At 32.7% G+C, this 10686-nt stretch overlaps 1 non-coding gene across 2 annotated transcripts; it reads left to right on the top strand.

Annotated features, from left to right (window-relative positions):
* The first annotated feature begins 1419 nt into the window (after window positions 1–1419).
* Window positions 1420–10236, top strand: LOC100810936 (uncharacterized). Of its 2 annotated transcripts, none has more exons than XR_005891686.1 (14): window positions 1420–1855; window positions 3175–3265; window positions 3526–3610; window positions 3997–4081; window positions 4349–4418; window positions 5187–5256; window positions 6067–6112; window positions 6224–6470; window positions 6548–6753; window positions 7585–7659; window positions 8860–8929; window positions 9156–9236; window positions 9648–9727; window positions 9863–10236. It is a non-coding gene; the product is annotated as an uncharacterized protein (transcript). The 2 variants fall into 2 exon arrangements; XR_005891687.1 differs by lacking the exon at window positions 1420–1855 and adding an exon at window positions 2133–2704.
* The last annotated feature ends 450 nt before the right edge of the window (window positions 10237–10686 follow it).

Raw genomic sequence — 10686 nt, 5'->3', positions numbered from 1 at the left:
ATTGTGGCTCATGTTGTGCTTGTTTTAACTTTCGAAAGACTCAAATGTGATGAGAGATGAAGTGAATGATGCAATTCTCATAATTGGCTTTAACGTGCATCAGAACGTGTTAACCAAAAATAAATACTACACTAAATTAAAAAGATTAAAAGGAGGGACAAAATAGTGATTTGCTTGTCAAAGTATATATTCTCTTATAAATTATTACAGTATTAAATGCAAAATAAATATATTTAATATTGTTGGAAAAATATTACAAGACAAGACATTATTGTTAAGAGAAATTGTTCGTAACATTCCGCTAAAAAATATCACCAAATATAAACATTAAACACCGACAAGACAACCGCCCAAATCAAAAACATGGAGGTTTGGGACCGGCGCGCGTTGAAGCCAAGCCAAAGTGTCGAACGAACGGTGAGGAGAGAGAGACTGAGTGAGTTTTGTTAGTTTTTAGGATAAATAGTCTTTTCTTTTGCATGAATATCGTAAAGCGTCTATAAATTTGTCCTATTTGAAAATTTAAATTTTAATTATTGAAAGTAGAATAAATATAACAAACTCATTCATGGGTTAACTTCCGCGTCTTATATGAAAATTGTTATTTTCTCAAGATATAAGTTAATCTTCCTATTCTCTTATTATTTTTTACTCGTTACAAAATAATGTCATACTAAACACTTAAAAAAATAAAAAATAAACATAAATTAAAATAAATATAATAATTAACATAAGCATAATTTATCTATTATTCTTAAATTTTTAATGTAACAGCATAATGACAAAATCAAATTAGATCTCATTTTTTGTTAGAATTAAGTTAATGATTGTGCGTTTCATATTTTGAATAAGTTATTATCATAATAAAAATTTCATAACAACACGCTTACGAAAATGATAAAGATTAAATTATATTTTATGTAAATAGTTATTTTAATCTCTAAATATAGAGAAAGTTAATAATGTTTCTGAATATGTCATGTAAGCTCCTTCCATAACAAATTCAAAACTTTTCTCACTTTTAATACTAAAATTTAAATTTTTATATTCTAGAAATGAGATTGTTGACACTTTACACATTAACAGTCAAAAATAATTATTTACTCTAATTTTTATATTCATTCACTTTTTTTAAGTTTCTATATTCACTCATTCATTCTTCTTGGTCATCATAATATTAATGACATTCAACACCTCCACTGTTTCTTTGAAAATTGCAATATATTTAAAAATAAGATTAAAAAAAATATTATTATTAAATATATTTTAATAATAAGAAACTAATTTACCTACCTAGTTGACTCCACCCCAAAAAAGATTAATTGAAGTCACAATAAAAATATATAAAATGCATAAGTTACATAAAGAGGTTATTCCAATCTTATAATACTAATAATAATAATCCTATTTAAGCAACAAGACCAAAAACATGAATGTTTGCTTTTCCTCTTTCAGATGTCGCCCCTTGGTTTTTCTTTTTCATCTCCCAACTTAGAAATTGAATTCAGCCCACTACTATTACACTCACTGTGCCTGACTCACTCAGAAACCTAACCTAGGGCTTCTTTTTATATATATTTTTTGGACTGTTCTGTCCATCCATCAAGTGGTGTTTCTGTATAAATTTTGTGTGGTTTGTTTTTTGTTGGTTTTAGGATTAGGATTTGGTTTCTGTGTGCTGTGTTAAAATAGTATCAATCAATCAAAAAGGAAAAGAAAGAGAGAGTTAGGGAAGGAAGATGAGCTGGCGCAGGGTATTGAATTCAGCACAGGCCTTGGCTGCACACACTTTCCTTTTGTGCTTCACTCTCTTCCTCGTTCTCAAGCTCGATCACAATCTCTCTTCTTCTTGGTGGTTAGTTTTTCTTCCCAAAACTCTTTCAATTCAACGCCGATTATTATTATTATTATTATTATTATCCTTTGGTGATGAGGGTTTGGCCCCATATGCAATGCGCTTTGTATACCTGTTTTGTGTTAATCATTATGGTTTTGCCTTTGATGATTATTTGACCCAAAATTGGCACGGTTGAATTTTCTGGTAAGAATATAGGGTAGTACTTGGTAGTACTAATTGATTAATTGATTTTTAAAAAAATGGGTTGCTGTTTCTGGAAACACGTGCAGGCTGCAGAGTACAAACCGACAATGTTGGTGGTTTTTCACATGGGAGTGAGTTCTGTAATGTTGAAGTTTTTTTTTTTACTATTTAAAGTGTTTGCAAGAGTTATGCTACTGTAAGAGGTTGTAGAACCCGTTTTGGTAATAGTATAATTCCCACCTAAAACGTGGAACTTGGGGGTTATTGGTAGTATTAGTTTGCCTCCTTTCTGCATCTCTATTTTGGTGTGGCTGGAGAAATTTTGATTCAGTGGTTGAGCAGGGAGAATGGGGTGAAGATTGTGGCCTAGACTGAAAATAAGTACACTTCACTGTTGTGCAATAATAACGCTTCACTATTGTGTTATAACACTTGGTAGACCAATATAATAGAGTGTGCAAGCTTCTGCTTCAATTGGCGTTGGAATGATGGCCGTGTGTTAGTTAATAAGCTACCAAAGAGGATTACCAGACAATTCAAAGTGGGGCCCACCTTTAGGTTGAAGCTTGAGTGGTTAGAAAGACTCCATTGGTGGTGAAATGTGAAGTGGCTTCATATCATCGTGTGATGTTGTGGCTCAAAAAGTTAATAGTTATCTGGAAGGTATTATGACATTCAATTAAAATAATTGTTGTGTAATACCGAGTGTTGTTAAATAGCAGCCATGACGACACCATGGCATGGCTGATTTTTTGCCAACTGCCATAAGCAATTTGTGAAGGAAAGCCTGCCATGGTGGCACCATAAGGTGCAATGGCGTGCTTATATGGTGGAATTTCAGCCATCCGCCATCAATAACACTGGTAATACCTAAATTATTAAATGCAGTGCAAGAACGTATTATGCTGTTGGTTTGGCGCAAGTACATTAAAACTCATAATCTTTTAGCAAAAAATGTAAATAAATGAATAAAATGTAAAAGGTGTCCTGAAATGTATGCCATGGTGTTGGTTTGGTGCAAGTCCATTAATATGGAAATTTTATGATTGTAAAGATGTATGGAAAGATGTGGTGTATATTAGGTTCTGAGAAGATGGTGACTGTTGATGACCAACTTCAACTTTAACATACAGGGTAATATTTTTACCTCTTTGGATGTTCCATGGTGTTGTGGCTCGAGGAAGGTTTTCATTACCTGCGCCATCTGCTCCACGTAATCGAAATGTATGCCATTGTCATTCTTAACTGAAATTTAAGTCATTTTCTATTCTGAGATTTAGTTTAGCCGTAGTGGATGTGGGTATTGGGCCACTTGATTTCCAAACTATGAATTTGTGTATTGTTCTTTGGCTATCAGGGATAAAAACTCAAAATAAGGTGCTCCTTGTTTTCTCTTTCTTGTCTAAGTTTCTATTGGAAAGTGTTTTTTCCCCTGAAAATGTTTTGACAAGTAAATACAATACTGAATTGCTTCATTGTGACAGTGGGCTCCATGCCATGCCGTTGTTGCAACACCATTGCTTATTGCATTTGAATTGCTCCTTTGTATATATCTTGAGAGCTTATATGGTATGCTTTCATCTTTGCATAACTACGAATTTCCAATTATTTTCATGTATTCAATAAATATGTATTTTGGTTATCTGTGCATAGTACCTCTAAAGAAATATGAAGTTAGTATTTTTTTTTTTGGTGAATAAATATGAAGTTAGTATGATACTATGATTTGTTCTTTCGGTTAGCTTGATGCTCACAAGTTCCTACTATATAATTGTGAGCATTTTTCCATCTGTAAATGAAAGACTTTTGGTGCAATAGAAGACTTAAATTTCTGAAATTTATGTATACATGCCACAGTAAAATGTGATTACTTAATTTTATATGTGATGACTTAAATTTCTGAAATGATGTTTATGTGAAATCTCCAATCATACTAATGTGTTGTTCTTGCACAGATCGTGGCTATGCTGCAGTTGGTCTAAAGATAGTGTTTCTTCCCTTACTAACATTTGAAATCATTATTCTCATTGACAATTTCAGGTAACTTCTTTAGGATATTCCCATAGACCTTAGTTTCTTTTGGGTTGTTCTCTTATGTTAGACAACTCAATGAATTCCTTTATCATCTCTTACTTCTTTGGAATTTTTTAAATCTCAATTATTGATGTGCACGATTGGGTTTGTTATGATATACTTTGTTTTAGAGAGATGAATGCGAACCTCTTCAGCATAATTCATGAGTGTGGGAGCCCATATTCACCAATTATTTATCTTCCCTTTATAACCAACTATATTTTTATTTTGCAGGATGTGTAAGGCTCTAATGCCAGGGGATGGAGAAAACATGAGTGATGAGGCTATATGGGAAACTCTTCCTGTAAGGATATTATTTTTGAAAATAATTTTCAAAAACTACTCTTATCAAACAAGTTTTTTTGTTTTTTTAAAAACAGAAAATAGTTTTAAAAAATAGGAAACAAACAGGCCCTTATTTCATGGTGCTCATGCTACAGTAAAATAGGAAACAACACTTTCGCCATTGACCGTGATGACTTAATTTTATATGGGGATGGCTAGACACCAAAGTATTTCTATTTTATCTTAAGTATGCCACAGTAAAATTGCGTCAGGATTCAGTTGAAGCTGTATGGCTGTAGGTTTTCAAATTATTGTCAGAAGAGTGAAGTTGAGGTTAACTTAGCATTAATTCCATCTCCAATTAACCCTGTATCGATGCCCTTCTAAATTTATACTTGATATTTTATTGTGCTGTGGAGAAACTGCTATTGCCTTTTTGAAAAACTTTTTAATTTTTATTTGAAGTAGAGTGTTAAAATTGTTGCAGGTATCCTATTTTTGGCACTATAAAATTGTTTAATATTGTTATGCTTTAGTTTACTTTTGAGGATATCTTGTCATGCCACATAAATTCAGTGCAGTACTCTCTGATTGTGACATGCACCAAATTTTTATGGAATACTTAAATTAGGAAATTTTCTGATAGCAATTTCTGCTTGAGTCAAGTCAAATAATGGTTGTTCTCTTTTTTCAACTATGATCTTGAGCTGCCTCTTTTTATCATTGAGATATTTTATAAATTGAAATTGCTAAAGCCTTATTATACTTTTTATGTTGTTGTTTGTAGCATTTTTGGGTTGCTATCTCTATGGTGTTCTTCGTTGCTGCTACAGTCTTCACACTCCTAAAGCTTAGTGGTAACTCTTTTCCTTCTAAATGTTGATATATGTTTTTCCCCCTCACTTATTCTTTATAAATTCTGTGATTATTTTTTCATCTCATGATAATAATGTTGTGATCTCATGATTCCTTTTGGAATTTGTTTTATACTGCTGTTGAAAAGGTGACAGTATATTTTGTTATATTTTTCTTCAATATTTTCTCTTGCGAGATTAAGACTTTTAGTTATACAAATAAATAAATAACAAATTTATTTTTCTTGACTATGCTTCATAAGAATGTGTTTCACCTCAAATTAAGTGCCCATTTAGTGTGCTGGATTTAAGTAGGTGTGATTACTCAAACAATGAATCAGAATTTAGTGTGCTTTTTCGGTTTTTCCCTATGTTATCAGATATTGAGTGGCACAAACAATGTGTTCTCAAATGGTCAATTCCTCATGCTTCCTGCATATTTCACTCAACGTGAAAAATGTCCTAAAAATTATTATTCATCATAAATACATTTTTATTTCAGTTTTTAGTTATGGAAATATACATTTACATATACCTGCTTCGTTTGACTGGATGTTGTATGTATCTGATAAAAAGACAAGCACAACATGATTCTACAGTGTCAGGTTGACTCTTTTTTAAAAAAAAATTAAGAATGCAAATACGGAGTCCATATCTTGCATGAAATTTGACCCTTTTGGAATTTGTGATAAGTGATAACATCCAGATGATGACTAATACATTTTGGTTACTCTTGCATTTATGTCTAAGATATTTTATTCTTATGATTTCATCTTTCTATAAGTAAGGCTTCATTTTTCTTGTCTAATACAGGTGATGTAGGTGCTCTGGGCTGGTGGGACTTGTTTATTAATTTTATGTAGGTTTCTTTGTCTTAAGTGCTAAAAAATGCATTTTGTTAATAAGTTGTGTTTGTTAAAATGCTGACATGAAAGCTTTATATAAGGTTTTATGACCTATAATTTTGCAGTATTGCCGAGTGCTTTGCTTTCCTTGTATGTACAAAGTGGTCCAATCCCGTCATTCATAGAAATTCAAGAGAAGCTAGTAGTTCATCTTCAACTACGATTGGATATCTTGACTGGAACAGTGGTTTAGTGGTTTCTACAGACGAAAATCAACCCCAGGGGAGAATCTGTAGCCTTCAAGACATAGGAGGTCATTTCATGAAAATACCAATTATTGTATTCCAGGTTCTTCTTTGTATGCATCTAGAGGTATATGATACTGAATTGTGTGTATGGCCAGCCTTTGAAATATTGTTTTTGGAGATCTGAACTGTTTTGCATTTCAGGGAACACCTGCTTGTGCTGTATATATACCGCTTCCAGTTATTTTCTCTCCCCTTTTCCTACTGCAAGGAGCTGGTGTACTGTTATCTGCATCTAAATTAGGGGAGAAGCTTGTGCTTCTGCTACGAAGTGGAGCTGGTGGAGGAATATATTTTAGATTTTCTTCAAGAGCTCATGATTGCTTGGGGTTCTTGTGCCATGGTTCTAGGTAATGAATTTTCTTTTGTTGCTATTATTATTAGGGAAAACTTTAGATTTAAACTCTGTTGTTTGGTCTGATTTCATTTGTCATTCTGTTTCCCCCGATCTTTATTCTGTTATCACTTAATTCTGAGCACTTTTCTAATTTATAACTAAATTTAACAATCGACAAATGAGTGGCACGTGATATAAAACTCCTTTCCTCCTATTTTTTTTTCTCAAAATAAATAAATCCTCGATTACCGCATTCTATTCATAAGATATTTTCAGTTAAATTTGGATCAAAGCAGCTCAGTATATGATAAGAATATGAAGCTCAAAGATAGAGCGATTCTTTAAGCACTGTGAGTCCATGAGGTTGCATAGTGATGTCATGTCTAATCCTTGGAGAATCTTGGATAACTGCAATGTATTGTGTGAATTGTACCAATAAATGAGACAGTTTATTCACCCAAAAAAAAAAAAGAAAAATAGATGAGACAGTTTTTTCTACATTTTTAAATTTGGGACCCTTTCATGTAGAATATGTTGACCAACTGGATGTTCTTATTGGTTTGGTTCACAAATTGAATGTATGTCTTTGTTGTGCACCCAAGATTGTCTTCAAACCCCAATGTGCAGGGAATAATCTGATTTTTATCTGTTATTATTTTTGCCACTACTATGACTTAAGATGCAAATTCAATATATATTGGGGTCAAATTTTGATTGGAGGTGACAAATCTAATTTGGGGTCAAAGTTTTCAAAAACGAAGCTGTGATCTTGTTGAATTACCAATGATCATATGCATTGACTATGCTGCAACTACATCTGAATTCTGACAATTCATGCAATCAGATTATTAGGTTGGTGGTCAATTGATGAAGGGAGTCGGGAAGAACATGCACGACTATACCATGAGGGAGCAATTGGGTAAGCATTATTTCAATTTATTACTATGTTGGTGTGTACCATCAAATAATGTAACTTGCATGTTGTTTCATTCGTTTTTTTTTTTTTGCACAGCAAAAATCAGATATTATTATATATAACTCAGTACTAGGTGTACTGGAAATAGGGTACAATTATACAAGGCAAGTTGCCTAACCCAACCAACATAAAGATAGACACAAAAGCAAAAACAACAGAGACATAACCCCCCTAAGACAGCTGCTCCTTCAAGTTAGAAGACCACTGGTTGAAATGCATATCAAAGTGTTTGTCCATGCATTTTAGCCAAGACCAAGTGTGGAACAGAGCTTCGTCCATGACTTTTTCGGGGCTGGAAATCTGGTTATTGAAAACCACTGAATTCCTATGTTTCCAAATAGTCATGGATAGAGCTATCCAAAGTACTTCCCATCTCTTGACTATGTGCCTCTTGCTGTTCCAGTGAGAAAATTGAATAAAATGATTTATAGGGTCAGTGGGGAAAGGGCCCACTCTACTGACCCAATTTTGAACCTCCCACCAAAGGCTTTTAGTTGTTGAACAAGAAAACATAATATGGCCAACTGTTTCCTCCTCTACATCACATAAAGAGCATGTTGTTTCATTCGTATCCATGGCAATGTCTCTAGTCAATTTGTCTGGCTTGCTTGTGAAAGTTTAATTTTCAGGAAGGTACCATTTTGGTCTTTCAAAGATACACATACCCATTTTCTCAATTTCCATTGAAGTCTTATTTTATTGGTCTGAGTTTGTTCTTGTTTTATTTCATTTTTTTAAGTCTTGCCATTTACATATTTAGGGTAAATGGAATTCTTATGGATGGACCAAATTGAGATGAGTTGAATCAATCAAGTACTCAAGTGAAACATATCTAACAAAAGTAACAAACTAACATTTGCCGATTAAATAAAAAAACCTCAATTGATACATTTATGATTTAACATAGGGGAAGCAAATTTGGCTGACGTTACCAGAATAGTAGGTTTCTGTTTTTTCCCCCTGTTTGACAGTGACACTAGATTTGTTTGACTATGATATAGACATTACAAGTTCTATACTATATGAAGACATCCTTTTTGCCTCTTCTCATGATACATTGAGCTAGTTTCAATTTTATTGCTTTATGTTTACCTTGTAGTTGTTTCTAATGATCTTTGTACATTTTGACTTCCCACTGCACAGGTATAATACATTTAGTGGTTATCCTCCTGAGATCGTTAAGAAAATGCCAAAAAAAGAACTTGCTGAGGAGGTGATGACAATTTTTATAATATTATATAAAATAAATTTATTGTGTAGTATATTCAGGTCTATCTGTCTATGCATATAGATGAATATGACCTTGTGTAGTATGTTTGAAATAATTTGCAAAGGTTTTATTTCCTTATGTTCTTTGTTCAATATTAGGAACAAAAGTTCTCAGTAAGCCAATAATTCTGACTTCCTTTGTTGGCGTGCTTAAAATATTCGAATGTCAGGTTTGGAGACTCCAGGCAGCTCTTGGTGAACAAACAGAAATTACAAAATTCAGCCAACAGGAGTATGAAAGACTTCAAAATGTAAAACCCCCAACCTTAAATGAGTAATTTTGTGAGTCATGTTCTTTTGCTGTATATTTTCCAAAGTTTCTTATATGATGTATGAAGGAGCCGTCCACAATGGCAAGGATAAATGGGGTATCATTTGGTCAGAATATTCTTTATTCTGACTTCTGATGTTGTTAATCAAAGTCTCTAATGAATATAGTGGAAATATGAATTGGTTGTGATCATAATAATTCAATATACTATCATTGCTGAATCATAAAAGTGGAGCAACTATTATGTGGTAATGTTAGTCACACTAATATGGATTCTAACCCATTCATCCGGTTGAAGTTAAGTTTCTGATTGTTGTCAGTCACTGCTGTGTTTAGATTCATTATTAAGTTTCATTTGACCAATTTTTTGTTCATATCTTGTGTGTATCAGGAGAAAGTGTTATGCAGAATTTGTTTTGAGGGAGAGATTAACGTTGTATTGCTCCCATGTAGGCATCGTGTCCTTTGCAGGTGAGATCTAATATGTGATGGTCAATGAGACAACTTCGTGCATTGCATATAGTTTGGCCTTATGCTTTTTTATTTATCTATTTTTTTCTTGCTCAAAATAATTTTCTCCTTATGCCTGCTTTCCATGTACTGCAGCACTTGCTCACAGAAGCGTAAGAAGTGCCCTATTTGCCGTGATTCTATTGCTGAGCGTCTGCCTGTATATGATGTTTAGATGTTAACTTGGTCAACTTTTTTTGTGTTAAAATACCATAGAGGAAAGGGACTAAACAACATGTTTTAACAGGGTGAATATACTTAGTACAGTTTTGGCGGTGACATTAATTCGACGCCAACTTGACTGTCTAATACAGCATCAAAGGATAGGAATAAAAATAGAGCATCCACTTGATATACTTTGGATTTTTGAGTTTGATTTGTTTTGTTTTGCATTCACTCTCATCTGTAAGTTGTATATATTCTAGCTTTTTACAGGCTCTACAATTGAGTGATTTGGGTTCCAAGGTCAATCAGCGTGTAAAAGCTCGGCACCTTTTTTTTTTCTTTTAAATCTTTTTCTGAGGTGAAATGCATTTCTGAAAGTGTTTGAAAATATTTTTTTAATTCTCTTAAATATATAAAAAAAATGTATATATTTAATATGACTGGCAACTAGTTTTAAATCCACATTAATAACTTTTGAAACTTCTAAAAAAAATTTAGAATCTCGAGAGATAAATTAAAATTGATTAAAATATTAAAATTAATAACAGATAGTTCATACTTAATTGTCAATGGCATTAAAGTTAGAAAGTGGAAAAATATCTGAGAAAAAACTGTTCATGATTGTTTATAATTATTAAAAGGTTCAGAATATATATATATATATATATATATATATATATATATATATAAGTTAGTAAATTTAGATCAAGGTGCCTCAGATGGATTGAATTACTCAGTGATTTCTAAACTATTTC

The sequence above is a fragment of the Glycine max genome, chromosome 5, assembly GCF_000004515.6.
Source record: "Glycine max cultivar Williams 82 chromosome 5, Glycine_max_v4.0, whole genome shotgun sequence".
Lineage (NCBI taxonomy): Eukaryota > Viridiplantae > Streptophyta > Magnoliopsida > Fabales > Fabaceae > Glycine > Glycine max.
This window is presented reverse-complemented; position numbering and strand designations above follow the sequence as displayed.